This window comes from Salmo salar, chromosome 18 (assembly GCF_965601325.2).
Source record: "Salmo salar chromosome 18, fSalSal1, whole genome shotgun sequence".
In the NCBI taxonomy this organism is placed as follows: Eukaryota; Metazoa; Chordata; class Actinopteri; order Salmoniformes; family Salmonidae; genus Salmo; species Salmo salar.
This window is the reverse complement of record NC_138308.1, coordinates 4,104,733-4,123,058: the sequence shown is the minus strand read 5'-3', so window position 1 is coordinate 4,123,058 and position 18,326 is coordinate 4,104,733.

Here is an 18,326-nt window from a genome sequence, read left to right as displayed (position 1 = left end):
CATTTCGCCAAAAAGTACGATCTTTGTCCCCATGTGCAGTTGCAAACCGTAGTCTGGCTTTTTTATGGCGGCATCTTGCCTTGCTGAGCGGCCTTTCAGTTTATGTCGATATAGGACTTGTTTTACTGTGGATAAAGATACTTTTGTACCTGTTTCTTCCAGCATCTTCACAAGGTCCTTTGCTGTCGTTCTGGGATTGATCTGAACCTTTCACACCAAAGTACGTTCATCTCTAGGAGACAGAACGCGTCTCCTTCCTGAGCGGTAGGACGGCTGCGTGGTCCCATAGTGTTTATATTTGCGTACTATTGTTTGCACAGATGAACGTGGTACCTTCAGGCGTTTGGAAATTGCTCCCAAGGATGAACCAGACTTGTGGAGGTCTACAATTTATTTTCTGAGGTCTTGGCTGATTTCTTTTGATTTTCCCATAATGTCAAGCAAAGAGGCACTGAGTTTGAAGGTAGGCCTTGAAATACATCCACAGGTAAACCTCCGATTGACTCAAATTATGTCAATTTGCCTATCAGAAGCTTCTAAAGCCATGACATCATTTTCTGGAATTTTCAAAGCTGTTTAAAGGCACAGTCAACTTAGTGTATGTAAACTTCTGACCCACTGGAATTGTGATACAGTGAATTATAAGTGAAATAATCTGTCTGTAAACAATTGTTGGAAAAATGACTTGTGTCATGCACCTAACCGACTTGCCAAAACTATAGTTTGTTAACAAGAAATTTGTGGAGTCGTTGAAAAATGAGTTTTAATGACTAAGTGTACTAACTAAGTGTATGTAAACTTCCATCTTCAACTGTACAGAAGCTTTAGATTCATTGAAAATACATTAAGTGGTAGAACAAAGAAGTCAAAAGGGAAAGTAATACAAAGAGTGAAAATAATGAATGTAAGCAATGCCTTCTTTCTCTGCTGTTTTTGATCATTCTGCTTTTTCTTTTCTTTATTTTCCATGCCTTTGTTTACAATGCTAAATGTGAATTTGTTGGTCCTCTGCTTTCTGGAAAGTATTTATTCGAGTGGCTCCTTGCCAAGAGGCTTATAGGCATATTTATACCCGTTCTTTATCAAAACAAAGGGGCCATCTGGATCCAAACATTTACAGTATATATTGTTTGTGAAATATAAATAATTGCCACAGATATGTGGCAGGCTGCAGGGGGTGTGCAATTAGTATCCAGCACAGTCTCTGGGGGAAGGCAAGGCTGTTAGCCATCCGCCATATTGTGATTTAACCAAACAATCTCCCTATTAACAGAGAACAGTATATGTACCCCATTATCTCACCAACAACAAACTACCTCCATCCACCACCAGCCTCAATGGAGCAATGCCAGCCTACATTGCACTACTAGTTCAAGTGTTCTAAGTTGGCACAGTTAACCTTTTCACGTGTGAGTCCTAAATATCTCCAACGTTCCCCCCAACATGAGTTTTTTTATGCATGAGATGTCAGAATGAACTCACTAATCACACTTCCATCCACAGTTTTTATGCGAGTAAAGTCATACTGTATAAAAAAAATAGTGACAGCTGTGATGGAAAAAGGTAGTTTCGGTACTATTTTATAAATGCTGACAAATAATTTGTTTGTTCAACATGGTGGGATCTTTTTGTGTCGGTAAAATTCATTGTGCAAGAAACGGTGGTGGAAACGCCTTCATTCGCAAATATTGATTTAATAACCATCATATCGAATTAAACTTGGAGTCGCGCAATGATATGGTGTATGGTCCGCCCAGTATGACTCTGGAAACCATGCAGTTTATTAGGCTACAGATGAAACAAGTTATGATGAACTTCACAGGGTGGTGGACGTGCACAGTGATCTTGATTATCCTTTCCAATAAATATCGAGGGTGTTATTCTGGTGACATGATCGAGACTTGACAAATAAAAACATTCTCACTCTCATCAACAATAATCTCATAGTGTAGACAAGCATTCTTGCACAATATCTGTAAGCTGTTGGCTAGAGTAGGCACATTTACTATTTAACGCAACAGTTATTGTGACAAACAATCAGTAGAGTTGAAAATGTGATGGAAACATTGATTTAAAAAAATAATAATTGGTAAATACATTTTTTGGTGAAAAAGTACATTTTGTGTGCACTACTCATCATGCACTGACTTTTACCTGCAACAAGTCCGTTTGGTGGAAACACGCCACTGGTGGGAAATTCGGCATATTTTCTTTATTCAGATTTTATAATATTTGCATCAAAATCTGTCGCAAATTGGATGGAAACCTTGCTAGTGTTCCAAAATGTTATTGTTACGCAACAAGATAACGTGCTCTGCCCTCAAATCAAGGCTATGTTTCAGTTTGTCAATTTCAAATTATTTTCAAACCCGTTTTGGTCCCTCTTTATAAAGGGTTCATAAATGTGGCATAACTGAGTGACATATATGACATAAACCTTTGCTTTATACAGGGTGGCAGGAGCACGCTTAATAAAGGCCTTATCAAGCATATTCAATTGAAGCTTCACAAAGCATTTACAGTATATCCCTGTCATTCATCTTGGTAGAGCACTGCAATGCCAGGATATTGGGATGGATTCCCTGGACCAAACATACGTAAAAATGTATTCACGCATGACTGTAAATCGCTTTGGATAAAAGTATCTGCTGTTTTGTATATATTATATTTCACTAAAACATTTCTAGGATGGCCCAACCTCTTTTGCTCTTGCTTTTTCTCACCTGCACCCTAAATTGCAGTTATGCACATAAAAAATGTTTATAGGGCCTTTTTTAAAATCGGTTTTTATTTTTGCCTTCTGTTTTTTCCCGAGTTCAGTTTTCTTGGTTATGCCTCTTGGACCTAGATTTGGCGCTCCGGTACCACTTGCCGTGCGGTAGCAGAGAGAACAGTCTATGACTAGGGTGGCTTGAGTCTTTGACGATTTTTAGGGCCTTCCTCTGACACCGCCTGGTAAAGAGGTCCTGGATGGCTGGAAGCTTGGCCCCGGTGATGTACTGGGCCGTACACATTACCCTCTGTAGTGCCTTGCGGCTGGAGGCCGAGCAGTTGCCATAGCAGGCAGTGATGCAACCCGTCAGGATGCTCTCGATGGTGCAGCAGTAAAATCTTTTGAGGATCTGAGGACCCATGCCAAATCTTTTCAGTCTCCTGAGGGGGAATAGGTTTTGTTGTGCCCTCTTCACGACAGTCTTGGTGTGCTTGGACCATGTTAGTTTGTTGTTGATGTGGACGCCAAGGAACTTGAAGCTCTCAACCTGCTCCACTACAGCCATGTCGATGAGAATGGGGGCATGCTCGGTTCTCTTTTTCCTGCAGTCCACAATCATCTCCTTTGTCTTGATCACGTTGAGGGAGAGGTTGTTGTGCAGTATCTCCAGCAGGAAGAGAGGCAAGAACCGTTCATCCGCCAGTTCAGGGACAAGCTACACTATTCACAGCCCTGTGAAATGTTCAATGTAATTGCATTGCTGACTTTAAACTTCATGCATTTGTATTCTTTAAAACATGTACAAATAAAAGGAAATATATGGTTTAAACATGTCCTTCATGTACATTTTTCCTAATTGTTAATACATTTGTGTTTATATCATTAAGTCTTTATGTATATGTTTTGAATGTCAAAGGTGTCTGAGTTCATAGTAAGTACAGCATCTTGTGATATAGAGTGTTTATGGATATATTATAAATGACCGAATGTCTCTCACTTCAAACTAAGTTTTACAGGATACTACATGAAGCATCAATAAATAGGTTTTTAACGTTCTGCTGATTTATGAAGGATCTCATGATCTACAGGTTACTTTAGCGTGTGAGAGGTATTTAAATAGTTGATGGACTTGCAAAGCTTGTGTTTGTGTGTGTGTGTGTTTGTCAGAAGCAAGATGACTTGGAGTAGTCCAACTTAAGACTACCGCAGGAGCTATTCCTCTTCTGTTCCCATGCTGGAGACCAAGGCTTGGTTACAATCTGTTCCAATGATGCCAAAGGTTTGTGGCTGATCTTTCAGAGGGGGAGTGGGTGAATGTGTCAAAGATCTGACTGGGCCCAGAACCGCGTGGTATAGCTCGTTTTTATTGTGTGCGTGTTTGTGTACTGAGGAACATGTAACTTAGTTCCAGAAGAAAGCCACTTTCAATTTCTTTAGGTTGGTGGCTTTCATTAAGGTAAGTGTTCATTGGTGTAAAGTGGTCCCCAGGTTATTGCACACACAGCACATAGAACCCAAGTGGGAAAAAAAATATTTAAATATACTTACAGTGGGGAAAAAAGTATTTGATCCCCTTCTGATTTTGTACGTTTGCCCACTGATAAAGAAAGGATCAGTCTATAATTTTAATGGTAGGTTTATTTGAACAGTGAGAGACAGAATAACAACAAACAAATCCAGAAAAACGCATGTCAAAAATGTTATAAATTGATTTGCATTTTAATGAGGGAAATAAGTATTTGATCCCCTCTCAATCAGAAAGATTTCTGGCTCCCAGGTGTCTTTTATACAGGTAACGAGCTGAGATTAGGAGCTCACTGTTAAAGGGAGTGCTCCTAACCGCAGCTTGTTACCTGTAAAAAATACACCTGTCCACAGAAGGAATCAATCAGATTCCAAACTCTCCACCATGGCCAAGACCAAAGAGCTCTCCAAGGATGTCAGGGACAAGATTGTAGACCTACACAAGGCTGGAATGGGCTACAAGACCATTGCCAAGCAGCTAGGTGAGAAGGTGACAACATTTGGTGCGATTATTCACAAAAGAACTGTCAATATCCCTTGGCCTGGGGCTCGGCCTGGGGCTCCATGCAAGATCTCACCTCGTGGGGTTGCAATGATCATGAGAAGGGTGAGGAATCAGCCCAGAACTACACGGGAGGACCTTGTCAATGATCTCAAGGCAGCTGGGACCATTGTCACCAAGAAAACAATTGGTAACACACTACGCCATGAAGGACTGAAATCTTGCAGCGCACGCAAGGTCCCCCTGCTCAAGAATACATATACATGCCCGTCTGAAGTTTGCCAATGAACATGTGAATGATTCAGAGGACAACTGGTGAAAGTGTTGTGGTCAAATGAGACCAAAATGGAGCTCTTTGGCATCAACTCAACTCGCCGTGTTTGGAGGAGGAGGAATGCTGCCTATGACCCCAAGAACACCATCTCCACCGTTAAACATGGAGGTGGAAACGTTATGCTTTGGGGGTGTTTTTCTGCTAAGGGGACAGGACAACTTCACTGCAGCATTTGACGGGGCCATGTACTGTCAAATCTTGGGTGAGAACCTCCTTCCCTCAGCCAGGGCATTGAAAATGGGTCGTGGATGGATATTCCAGCATGACAATGACCCAAAACACACGGCCAAGGCAACAAAGGAGTAGCTCAAGAAGAAGCACATTAAGGTCCTGGAGTGGCCTAGCCAGTCTCCAGACCTTAATCCCATAGAAAATCTGTGGAGGGAGCTGAAGGTTCGAGTTGCGAAACGTCAGCCTCGAAACCTTAATGACTTGGAGAAGATCTGCAAGAGGAGTGGGACAAAATCCCTCCTGAGATGTGTGCAAACCTGGTGGCCAACTACAATCAAATTCAATCAAATCAATCAAATTTATTTTTATATAGCCCTTCGTACATCAGATGATATCTCAAAGTGCTGTACAGAAACCCAGCCTAAAACCCCAAACAGCAAGCAAAGCATGTGAAAGAAGCACGGTGGCTAGGAAAAACACCCTAGGAAAAACTCCCTAGAAAGGCCAAAAACCTAGGAAGAAACCTAGAGAGGAACCAGGCTATGTCACGCTTGTCGTTGGAAATTGAGGACCAAAACGCAGCAGGTATGTGTATGCTCATCTTGTTTATTAACTTCCAAAAAATGAACGTACAAAAATAACAAAAAAACACGAACGATTGACAAACTGACAGTCTGGTAAGGCACTAGGCTAAACACAGAACAATCACCCACAAAATACAAGACAAACACACCCGACTAATATAGGACTTCCAATCAAAGGCAACACCAAACAGCTGCCTTCAATTGGAAGTCCAACCCCAATTAACTCAACATAGAACCAGACACACTAGACTAAACATAGAAATACCTAAACATAAACCAAAACCCGGAAATACTAAATCAAACACCCTTTTAACAAACACACCACCCCGAACCACATAAAACGAATACCCTCTGCCACGTCCTGACCAAACTACAATACTAATTAACCCTTATACTGGCCAGGACGTGACAGTACCCCCCCCCTTAAAGGTGCTAACCCCGGAAGCACCTTAAAAAACAAAAACAACAAAAAAACAACCCCAAACAACAAAACCAAAATTCCCCTCTACTAAAGGGAGGGAAGGGAGGGTGGCTGCCGTCAACGACGGCACTGTGCTACACTCCCCCTCCCCAACCCAGCTATATCTGGAGGTGGCTCTGGTTCCGGCCGTTCCAGGCTGTCGGGCCACTCTGGCATCGCCGAGGGGCAGTCGGGCCAGTCTGGCATCGCCGGGGGGCAGTCGGGCCAGTCTGGCAGTTCGGGACAGTCTGGGCAGTCTGGCAACTCGGGACAGTCTGGGCAGTCTGGCAACTCGGGACAGTCTGGGCAGTCTGGCAACTCGGGACAGTCTGGGCAGTCTGGCCACTCGGGACAGTCTGGGCAGTCTGGCCACTCGGGACAGTCTGGGCAGTCTGGCCACTCGGGACAGTCTGGCCACTCGGGACAGTCTGGGCAGTCTGGCCACTCGGGACAGTCTGGCCACTCGGGACAGTCTGGCCACTCGGGACAGTCTGGCCACTCGGGACAGTCTGGCCAGTCTGGCAGTTCAGGGCAGTCTGGCCACCCCGGCAGTTCAGGGCAGTCTGGCCACTCCGGCAGTTCAGGGCAGTCTGGCCACTCCGGCAGTTCAGGGCAGTCTGGCCACCCCGGCAGTTCAGGGCAGTCTGGCCACTCCGGCAGTTCAGGGCAGTCTGGCCACTCCGGCAGTTCAGGGCAGTCTGGCCACTCCGGCAGTTCAGGGCAGTCTGGCCACTCCGGCAGTTCAGGGCAGTCTGGCCACTCCGGCAGTTCAGGGCAGTCTGGCCACTCCGGCAGTTCAGCGTAGTCTGGCCACTCCGGCAGTTCAGCGCAGTCTGGCCACTCCGGCAGTTCAGCGCAGTCTGGCCACTCCGGCAGTTCAGCGCAGTCTGTTGACGACTGTTGACTGGCGGGCAGCTCTGACGACTGTTGACTGGCGGGCAGCTCTGACGACTGTTGACTGGCGGGCAGCTCTGACGACTGTTGACTGGCGGGCAGCTCTGACGACTGTTGACTGGCGGGCAGCTCTGACGACGACTGTTGACTGGCGGGCAGCTCTGACGACGACTGTTGACTGGCGGGCAGCTCTGACGACGACTGTTGACTGGCGGGCAGCTCTGACGACGACTGTTGACTGGCGGGCAGCTCTGACGACGACTGTTGACTGGGGGGCAGCTCTGACGACGACTGTTGACTGGCGGGCAGCTCTGACGACGACTGTTGACTGGCGGGCAGCTCTGATGACTGTTGACTGGCGTGGCTGGGTTTACGCACTTGTAGCCTGGTGCGTGGTACTGGTACTGGGCTTACCAGATTATGAACACGCACCTCAAGGCTAGTGCGGGGAGCGGGAACAGGACGAGTCGGACTGGGTTGACGCACTTCCGGGTCCGCACGAGAGACAGGAGCTGGAAACCCAGGGCTATGGAGGCGCACAGTCGGTCTAGATCTTACCTCCTGCACAACCCGCCTTGGCTGGATGGAACTAGTAGCCCTGTACGAGCGGGGTGCTCGTACAGGGCAGACTGGGCTGTGCAGGGGCCTGATGGTAGCCGTGCGTAGAGCGGGAGTTGGGTAGCCTGGTCCTCGGAGGCGTACCGGCGACCAGATGCGCTGCGCAGGCATCCTCCTACCAGGCTGGATGCCCGCTCTAGCACGGCACCTGCGAGGGGCTGGAATAACGCGCACCGGACTGTGCGTGCGTATGGGTGAGATAGTGCGCTCCTCAGCGAAACATAGCGCTCTCCACCCCATACGCTCCTCCATATAACCACGGGTAGCTGGCTTCCGGCTCTTCTTACGCCTAGCCAAACTACCCGTGTGCCCCCCCAAAAAAATTATTGGGGGTGCCTCTCGTGCTTCTCCCTCAGCGCGTCCATGGCCTCGTACCTACGCCTCTCTGCCTTGGCTGCCTCAATTTCCAAAGTCCGGCCCCGTCCAGAACTTCCTCCCAGGTCCACTTCTCCCGCCAGTCCAACTCGAATTCCCTCTGCTCCTTCCTCTGCTGCTTGGTCCATAGTTGGTGGGTGATTCCGTCATGCTTGTCGTTGGAAATTGAGGACCAAAACGCAGCAGGTATGTGTATGCTCATCTTGTTTATTAACTTCCAAAAAAACGAACGTACAAAAATAACAAAAAAACACGAACTATTGACAAACTGACAGTCTGGTAAGGCACTAGGCTAAACACAGAACAATCACCCACAAAATACAAGACAAACACACCCAACTAATATAGGACTTCCAATCAAAGGCAACACCAAACAGCTGCCTTCAATTGGAAGTCCAACCCCAATTAACTCAACATAGAACCAGACACACTAGACTAAACATAGAAATACCTAAACATAAACCAAAACCCGGAAATACTAAATCAAACACCCTTTTAACAAACACACCACCCCGAACCACATAAAACGAATACCCTCTGCCACGTCCTGACCAAACTACAATACTAATTAACCCTTATACTGGCCAGGACGTGACAGGCTATGAGGGGTGGCCAGTCCTCTTCTGGCTGTGCAGGGTGGATATTATAACAGAACATGGTCAAGATGTTAAAATGTTAAAATATTCATAAATGACCAGCATGGTCAAATAATAATAATCATAGTAGTTGTCGAGGGTGCAACAAGCACGTCCGGTGAACAGGTCAGGGTTCCATAGCCGCAGGCAGAAAAGTTGAAACTGGAGCAGCAGCACGGCCAGGTGGACTGGGGACAGCAAGGAGTCATCATACCAGGTAGTCCTGAGGCATGGTCCTAGGGCTCAGGTCCTCCGAGAGAAAGACAGAAAGAGAGAAAGAGAGAATTAGAGAGAGCATATTTAAATTCACACAGGACACCGGATAAGACAAGAGAAATACTCCAGATGTAACAGACTGACCCTAGCCCCCCGACACATAAACTACTGCAGCATAAATACTGGAGGCTGAGACAGGAGGGATCAGAAGACACTGTGGCCCCATCCGATGATACCCCCGGACAGGGCCAAACAGGCAGGATATAACCCCACCCACTTTGCCAAAGCACAGCCCCCACACCACTAGAGGGATGTCTCCAACCACCAACTTACCGTCCTAAGACAAGGCCGAGTATAGCCCACAACGATCTCCGCCATGGCACAACCCAAGGGGGGGCGCCAACCCAGACAGGAAGACCACGTCAGTGACTCAACCCACTCAAGTGACGCACCCCTCCCATGGACGGCATGGAAGAACACCAGTAAGCCAGTGACTCAGCCCCTGTAAAAGGGTTAGAGGCAGAGAATCCCAGTGGAAAGAGGGGAACCGGCAAGGCAGAGACAGCAAGGGCGGTTCGTTGCTCCAGCCTTTCCGTTCACCTTCACACTCCTGGGCCAGACTATACTTAAAAGGTAATTTACCACTTTCACAAGTGCAGTCTCACTGCTATGATGGGGTCTAAAACCAGACGGAAGCGTTTCGTATACATTGTTTGTCTTCAGGAAGGCAGTGAGTTGCTGTGCAACAGCTTTTTCAAAAATTTTTGAGAGGAATGGAAGATTCGATATAGGCCGATAGTTTTTTATAATTTCTGGATCAAGATTCGGCTTTTTCAAGAGAGGCTTTATTACTGCCACTTTTAGTGAGCTTGGTACACATCCGGTGGATAGAGAGCCGTTTATTATGTTCAACATAGGAGGGCCAAGCACAGGAAGCAGCTCTTTCAGTAGTTTAGTTAGAATAGGGTCCAGTATGCAGCTTGAGGGTTTGGAGGCCATGATTATTTTCATCATTGTGTCAAGAGATATAGTACTAAAACACTTTAGTATCTCCCTTGATCCTAGGTCCTGGCAGAGTTGTGTAGACTCAGGACAATGGAGCTTTGGAGGAATACCCAGATATAAAGAGGAGTCTGTAATTTGCTTTCTAATGATCATGATCTTTTCCTCAAAGAAGTTCATAAATGTATTACTGCTGAAGTGAAAGCCATCCTCCATTTGCGAAGGCTGCTTTTTAGTTAGCTTTGCGACAGTATCAAAAAGAAATTTCGGATTGTTCTTATTTTCCTCAATTAAGTTGGAAAAATAGGATGATCGAGCAGCAGTGAGGGCTCTTCGATACTGCATGGTACTGTCTTTCCAAGCTAGTCGGAAGACTTCCAGTTTGGTGTGGCGCCATTTCCGTTCCAATTTTCTGGAAGCTTGCTTCAGAGCTCGTGTATTTTCTGTATACCAGGGAGCTAGTTTCTTATGACAGATGTTTTTAGTTTTTAGGGGTGCAACTGCATCTAGGGTATTGCGCAAGGTTAAATTGAGTTCCTCGGTTAGGTGGTTAACTGATTTTTGTCCTTTGACGTCCTTGGGTAGGCATAGGCAGTCTGGAAGGGCATCAAGGAATCTTTGGGTTGTCTGAGAATTTATAGCACGACTTTTAATGCTCCTTGGTTGGGGTCTGAGCAGATTATTTGTTGCAATTGCAAACGTAATAAAATGGTGGTCCGATAGTCCAGGATTATGAGGAAAAACATTTAGATCCACAACATTTATTCCATGGGACAAAACTAGGTCCAGAGTATGACTGTGGCAGTGAGTAGGTCCAGAGACATGTTGGACAAAACCCACTGAGTCGATGATGGCTCCGAAAGCCTATTGGAGTGGGTCTGTGGACTTTTCCATGTGAATGTTAAAGTCACCAAAAATTAGAATATTATCTGCTATGACTACAAGATCCGATAGGAATTCAGGGAACTCAGTGAGGAACACTGCATATGGCCCAGGAGGCCTGTAAACAGTAGCTATAAAAAGTGAGTGAGTAGGCTGCAAAGATTTCATGACTAGAAGCTCAAAAGACGAAAACGTCATTGTTTTTTTTTTTTTGTAAATTGAAATTTGCTATCGTAAATGTTAGCAACACCTCCGCCTTTGCCGGATGCACGGGGGGTATGGTCACTAGTGTAACCAGGGGGTGAGGCCTCATTTAACACAGTAAATTCATCAGGCTTAAGCCATGTTTCAGTCAGGCCAATCACATCAAGATTATTATCAGTGATTAGTTCATTGACTATAACTGCCTTGGAAGTGAGGGATCTAACATTAAGTAACCCAATTTTGAGATGTGAGGTATCACAATCTCTTTCAATAATGGCAGGAATGGAGGAGGTCTTTATACTAGTGAGATTGCTAAAGCGAACACCGCCATTTTTAATTTTGCCCAACCTAGATCGAGGCACAGGCACGGTCTCAATGAGGAAAGCTGAGCTGACTACGCTGACTGTGCTAGTGGCAGACTCCACTAAGCTGGCAGGCTGGCTAACAGCCTGCTGCCTGGCCTGCACCCTATTTCATTGTGGAGCTAGAGGAGTTAGAGCCCTGTCTATGTTCGTAGATAAGATGAGAGCACCCCTCCAGCTAGGATGGAGTCCGTCACTCCTCAACAGGCCAGGCTTGGTCCTGTTTGTGGGTGAGTCCCAGAAAGAGGGCCAATTATCTACAAATTCTATCTTTTGGGAGGGGCAGAAAACAGTTTTCAACCAGCGATTGAGTTGTGAGACTCTGCTGTAGAGCTCATCACTCCCCCTAACTGGGAGGGGGCCAGAGACAATTAATCGATGCCGACACATCTTTCTAGCTGATTTACACGCTGAAGCTATGTTGCGCTTGGTGACCTCTGACTGTTTCATCCTGACATCGTTGGTGCCGACGTGGATAACAATATCTCTATACTCTCAACACTCGCCAGTTTTAGCTTTAGCCAGCACCGTCTTTAGATTAGCCTTAACGTCGGTAGCCCTGCCCCTGGTAAACAGTGTATGATCGCTGGATGATTAGTTTTAAGTCTAATACTGCGGGTAATGGAGTCGCCAATGACTAGGGTTTTCAATTTGTCAGAGCTAATGGTGGGAGCCGTCGGCGTCTCAGACCCCACAACGGGAGGAGTAGAGACCAGAGAAGTCTCGGCCTCCGACTCCGACTCGCTTAATGGGGAGAACCGGTTGAAAGTTTCTGTCGGCTGAATAAGCGACACCGGTTGAGCATTCTTACAGCGTTTCCCTCCAGAAGCCATGAGAAAGTTCTCCGGCTGCGGGGACCGTGCGAGGGGGTTTATACTAACGTTACTATCTGTACTTACTGGTGGCACAGACGCTGTTTCATCCTTTCCTACACTGAAATTACCCTTGCCTAACGATTGCGTCTGAAGCTGGGCTTGCAGCACAGCTATCCTTGCCGTAAGGCGATCGTTCTCCTGTATATTATAAGTACAACGACTGCAATTAGAAGGCATCATGTTAATGTTACTTAGCTTCGGCTGTTTGAAGTCCTGACGAACCATGTCCAGATAAAACCTCCGGGGTGAAAAAGTTGAATGAAAAAAGTTGAGTGAGGGAAAAAGTAAAAATATACGGTAATGAAAAAGTAAAAAACCGTCAGGTAGCAAAGTAAGATCAGCAACAAAACGCACAGCAGCGTAAACAAGTCTGCAAGTTGTGACCGGAAACGTCACAACGTCTGACCTCTGTGATTGCCAACAAGGGTTTTGCCACCAAGTACTAAGTCATGTTTTGCAGAGGGGTCAAATACTTATTTCCCTCATTAAAATGGAAATCATTTTATAATATTTTTGACATGTGTTTTTCTGGATTTGTTTGTTGTTATTCTGTCTCTCACTGTTCATATAAACCTACCATTAAAATTATAGACTGATCATTTCTTGGTAAGTGGGCAAACGTACAAAATCAGCAGGGGATCAAATACTTTTTTCCCCCACTGTAAATCATACTTCATTAACATATTTTAAATATATTTAAAATGATCTAAATTGGAACATGTCACGTCCTGACCAGTATAAGGGTTATTTGTTATTGTAGTTTGGTCAGGACGTGGCAGAGGGTATTTTGTTTATGTGGTTCGGGGTGGTGATTTATGTAGTAGGGTGTTTGATTTATTATTTCCGGGTTTTGGTCTATGGTCTATGTTTTGTATTTCTATGTTCTTTCTGGTTTGTTGTATTTCTATGTTTAGGTTGATGGGGGGTTGGACTCTCAATTGGAGGCAGGTGATTTCTCGTTGCCTCTGATTGAGAGTCCTATATATGGGTAATTGTTTGGTTTGGTGTTGTGGGAGATTGTTTCTTGTTTTGCCTGTGTGAGTGTGACAAGACTGTTTTGCTGTTTGTGCAGTCTTTGTTTTTTTTGTTATTTTGATGTTCTCTTTATTTTAAATAAATAACAAGATGAGCATCCACATTCCTGCTGCGTTTTGGTCCTCTATTCCCGACAACAGCCGTTACAGAACAGTTTTAAATTCATTTAATGTCAATTTTATTGAACACATTAAAAATGATCTAAATTTGGACACTTTATTTGTACATAAGTATATTATTAGTATAGTAGATAAAGAGAAAATCAAATATACTTTGAATACACCTTAAGTACATTTTATGTATATTTCTCATAAATTAGAAATATACTAAAGTGGTATTTGAAATAGAATTCCTGTATTTTCTTTACAAAAAAGTGTATGCATAGCATGTTTCAAGTATTGTCAACTTTCTCTGCACTCTTCTGAACATGGAATTCAGAAAGTACTTAAAAGAATCGGCCTTCCATCAACGGGACAGTTGTAAATCATGCAGCACGTTATATCAAGATCGCAGATTTTAGAGTAACAACAAACGTCGGTACATAGAAATGTCTTATATCGGCTGAAAGCTTAAATTCTTGTTAATATAACCGTACTGTCCAATTTACAGTAGTTATTCCAATTTACAGTAGCTATCACCTCTGAAGGTGAAATGTGTACTTACATTCTGAAATCTTGCTCTGATTTATCATCCAAAGGGTCCCAGAGATAACATGAAGTGTCATTTTTTTAGATAAAATCCTTTTCCATATCCTAAAAAGGTCCATATAGCACGCACGATTGATTTTGTATTTCCACTCGTTCAATTTGCAAAGAAAGGAATCTGTGAAAATTTCACCCTAAACGTTGTTTGAATGAGTCAAATCACAAAACGAGTCAAATCGTATCTATTCTATCTATCCTAGAAGGTAACAAGACTTCAGTATTTCATTAGTGGCGTAGTATATTCTATAGGACACCAAATTTGGTCAGAGAGCGACTGTCACGTCCTGACCATTGAGTGTTCTTATTTTCTATGGTAGAGTAGGTCAGGGCGTGACTGTTTTTTTTAATCTAGTTTAATTTTTCTATGTTGGGTTCTAGTTTCTTTTTTCTATGTTGGGGTTTTTGTATGATTCTCAATTAGAGGCAGCTGGTCATCGTTGTCTCTAATTGGGGATCATATTTAAGTAGTTGTTTTTCCCACGTGTTTGTTGGAAATTATTTTGAGTTAGTGCATGTTGCACCGCTGTCGTCATGGTTTGTGGTTTGTTTATAGTTTATTGTTTGTTTGGCTAAGTTTCACAATATAATAAAGATGTGGAACGATACGCACGCTGCACCTTGGTCCGTTTCTACACACACACACGTGACAGCAACGCCTTCATGGCACACCAATGACGCGGGTGGCCATCTCTTGAACGACTGTATCTTTGTCAAATAAGCACCAATCAGGGTCAAACAAAGCTAGCTAGATAGCCAATGAGCTGGGCTTTACGGGAGTACCCGGAAACCATGTATATGTCGTAAAATGAATCTTCTAACCTTGTACGACAGCATGCCTTTTCATTTTGGACCAAAATTATAAGGATATTCAGAATTATGAACTTATGAAAACTGGTTGTTTTGCAAATGTTGAACTTATAATATGGCTACTAATACTTGGAAAGCTAAATCAAAGTCCAAGTATACAGATTTGACAATATTCATGCAGAAAAATGGAATATGAATCTGAATGTCTCCTTCACGATTTTCCCAAATGTACATGGGGGCTTCACACTAAAAGTCTTGAGGATCAGTGATACTCCAAGTTATCCATCTGAAACTTTGCACATACACTGCTGCCATCTTTTGGACACTATCGGAACAACCAGAGTGATGGCTATAATAGAGATGTTTCTCTTGCATTTCAAAGATGGTGGTAAAAAAACACTTTGCATTTTCTTCTACCAGATTTATTGTGTTATATTCTCCTACATTAAATTCACATTTCTACAATCTTCAAAGTGCTTATTTTCAAATTGACCAAGAATATAAATATCCTTGCTTCAGGGCCTGAGCTACAGGCAGCTTTGGGTATGTCGTTTAGGTGAAAATTGAAAAAAAGGGGGCTATCCTTAAGAAGTTCAAATTTAACCCTTTGAGATGTAGGAACACATGCTTGTGATCATTCTTCAGTGGTCCCTGCAGCATACGCTCAAACCGGTGTGATTAGCTAGAACACTTTATTGGAAAGTCTAGTCAGCGTTTGCGCTGGCCACATTGTTTTTCACAGAAACATTTTGCACAAACACAGTCTTTACAACGTGATGTCTTCAATGTGAGTAGTTTATTTTTGGATGCAATGTTCAGATAATCACAGAAGTAGCAACAGTATAATACAATTGTCATCCAAATCTGAAAATATAGGCTACATTAGTCCTATCACTAACTGCGTAACGAGTGAGCTAACACAAGTGGTCATATTTAGCCAACTGTCAGCTAATAGAAATGACTATTTACAATTCATCACGTCACGAGTGTGCACACTAGTGATCTAAGTAATTGAGTAAAAGAGTTTCGAAAGGTGGAAAGCAATCAGACCGTGGGTAATTTGTGAGCGCCGCCATATTTGTTTTTCTGCGTCAACTAAAGATAAGAAGAGGTGACAAGATGAGTTGGGTCTGTTTGCAGTATGCATGTTGAAGACAAAGGGGGTGTGTCATCTACCCTCATACACTTCCGGAAATGTACTCGAAAGACGAGTAAACCGTCCCTTCACCTCATTTTGCTATAACATCTTTGGCCCGACATGAATGATGTCAACGAACATGGCTCCACACATATCCGGCAAATAGCTTAGTATTAGCTCATCACAATCAGTTCAACCTTCAAAAAAGTATTTTACACACATCATATGTGTCTATTACAATCTATGCAAGAATTGGAATGCATGATTTGTCACCAGAACTTGAAAACGTGAATAAAACAGTAAATAAAGAAATTATTACCACACAAACCATTCTCTGAATGTGATTTATTGTAAACACTTTACTTGACACCCAGTGCCATAACACATAACACATAACACCATGTCATAATATGTCATAACACTGTCATGACTCATATATTGACACCTGTTGTGACATATATTTTGTTATTTTATTTTATGGCTGGTTATGACACTGACATAAGTGTAAAAATCCACATTTATTAAAATTAGTTTTTCCTGACAAGAAGTTTCCTTTAGTTTCTTAAAAGAATTCATTAAAGCTACATTACGGGATTTCAGCGAAACAACAGGCCCGCCCACCTCTTGATTTTGTATTCCCATATCCAAGATTGTAGCTTCTATGCAGTCTCCTACAGATACACTCCAACCAAGCGGCAAAAAAGAGCTGACCACAGAAAGACAGATTGCTTCCTCAGGTATATAAAAGCATAAGGAAGCATTTAGTGTGTTTGCTCAGGGCTAGGCGACGCCAGCCGTGAGGTGGAGTGGGCCGTAGGTTCATGTCATGAGAAGTACATACACCTGGGTAAAGGAGAGCGATTAAAAGCGTTTGAACACCTACTCTCTGTTAGGTCAATAGTGCAATCTTTCTCCTGGCTGCCCCATGCAGAATGCTATCGCTATCCGAGCTCAGGAACAATCCAGCTCTTATCGCTTATTGGTTCTGATTTCACCCATAAGGGCCAATTAGGAGATTGCTCCCTCTCAGAGTGAGCGGTTCTTGCCTGGCAGCAGTGGGCCACTGTACGGTTGCTTTGGTTCCTGTGCTGTTCAGGTAGGGAGGCCATCAGGGGAGTTAAGAGTTCAGCAATAATCACAAGACCGCTGTGCAGTGTGCTCATTCCCAGACATGGCTGGATGTGTGTGTGTGTGTGTGTGTGTGTGTGTGTGTGTGTGTGTGTGTGTGTGTGTGTGTGTGGTGTGTGTGTGTGTGTGTGTGTGTGGGGGGGAGGTAGGGGAGTGGTATTAATGGACATGTCACAATATGACATCAACAATACTGTATTACAATACATACCTGTGACATGATGATAGTGACAATTTCTATATTGACTATGACTGCAGTGCCACTTAGAAAACAGATATTGACAAAATATTTTCATACTGTATTTTGTCACAGTTTTATAGGAATCCTGTGCACTGCCTACACCACCAATACCCATTATCTGTGAGACAGTTTCTCAGAGGTGAGGCAGCCTGGCCCACCGCTGGAAACGTTGACACAAACCTGAACACGGCCCATCATGGGCTACCTAAACACACACACACACTCCATCTGAAACCTTCACTTTTTTTGAATTTCTCCAAAAGTATTTTTAATATAGTCATTGCTACACTCTTACAAAAAAAGTTGCTATCTAGAACCAAAAAGGGTTCTACGGCTGTAGCCATAGGAGAACCCTTTGAAGAATCCCCTTTGGGTTCCAGGTAAAACCGTGTTGGGTTCCATGTAGAACCCTTTCAACAGACGGTTCTACATGAAACCCAAAAGAGTTCTACCTGGAACCAAAATGGGTCCTCCTATGCGGACAGCCGCAGAACCCTTTTGTATCTTTTTTTTCTAAGAGTGCAGAATTTCGCTCAATGACAGTTTCTAACATCAGCTGAGAGCACTCTCACCTGCTCAACCTTCAATTTCCTGATCCCATATCCACCTGATAGGGAGAAAGAGAGAAAGTGAGAGTTTTTCTGTAAAAACAAAATCACATGAATGGTGCAGACTCATTTGCTTGCGATCTCTCTAAGACAATTTTCAGTGGATAAGGAACTTTTCATGAGTTTATTTAAACAAATATACAACGTCTTAATTTGGCCTGACGAAGATCTTGTGCAGTGGCATCGAAATGTTGTCTGTTTGTGTGTCTTGAATTAGTCACTCGGCAGAATTACAGTTACGGACATTACTTCTTTCATTTATTTAATTGATCCAAGAAAATGTTTGATCTCATAAAGCTTTTTAACAAAGGAGT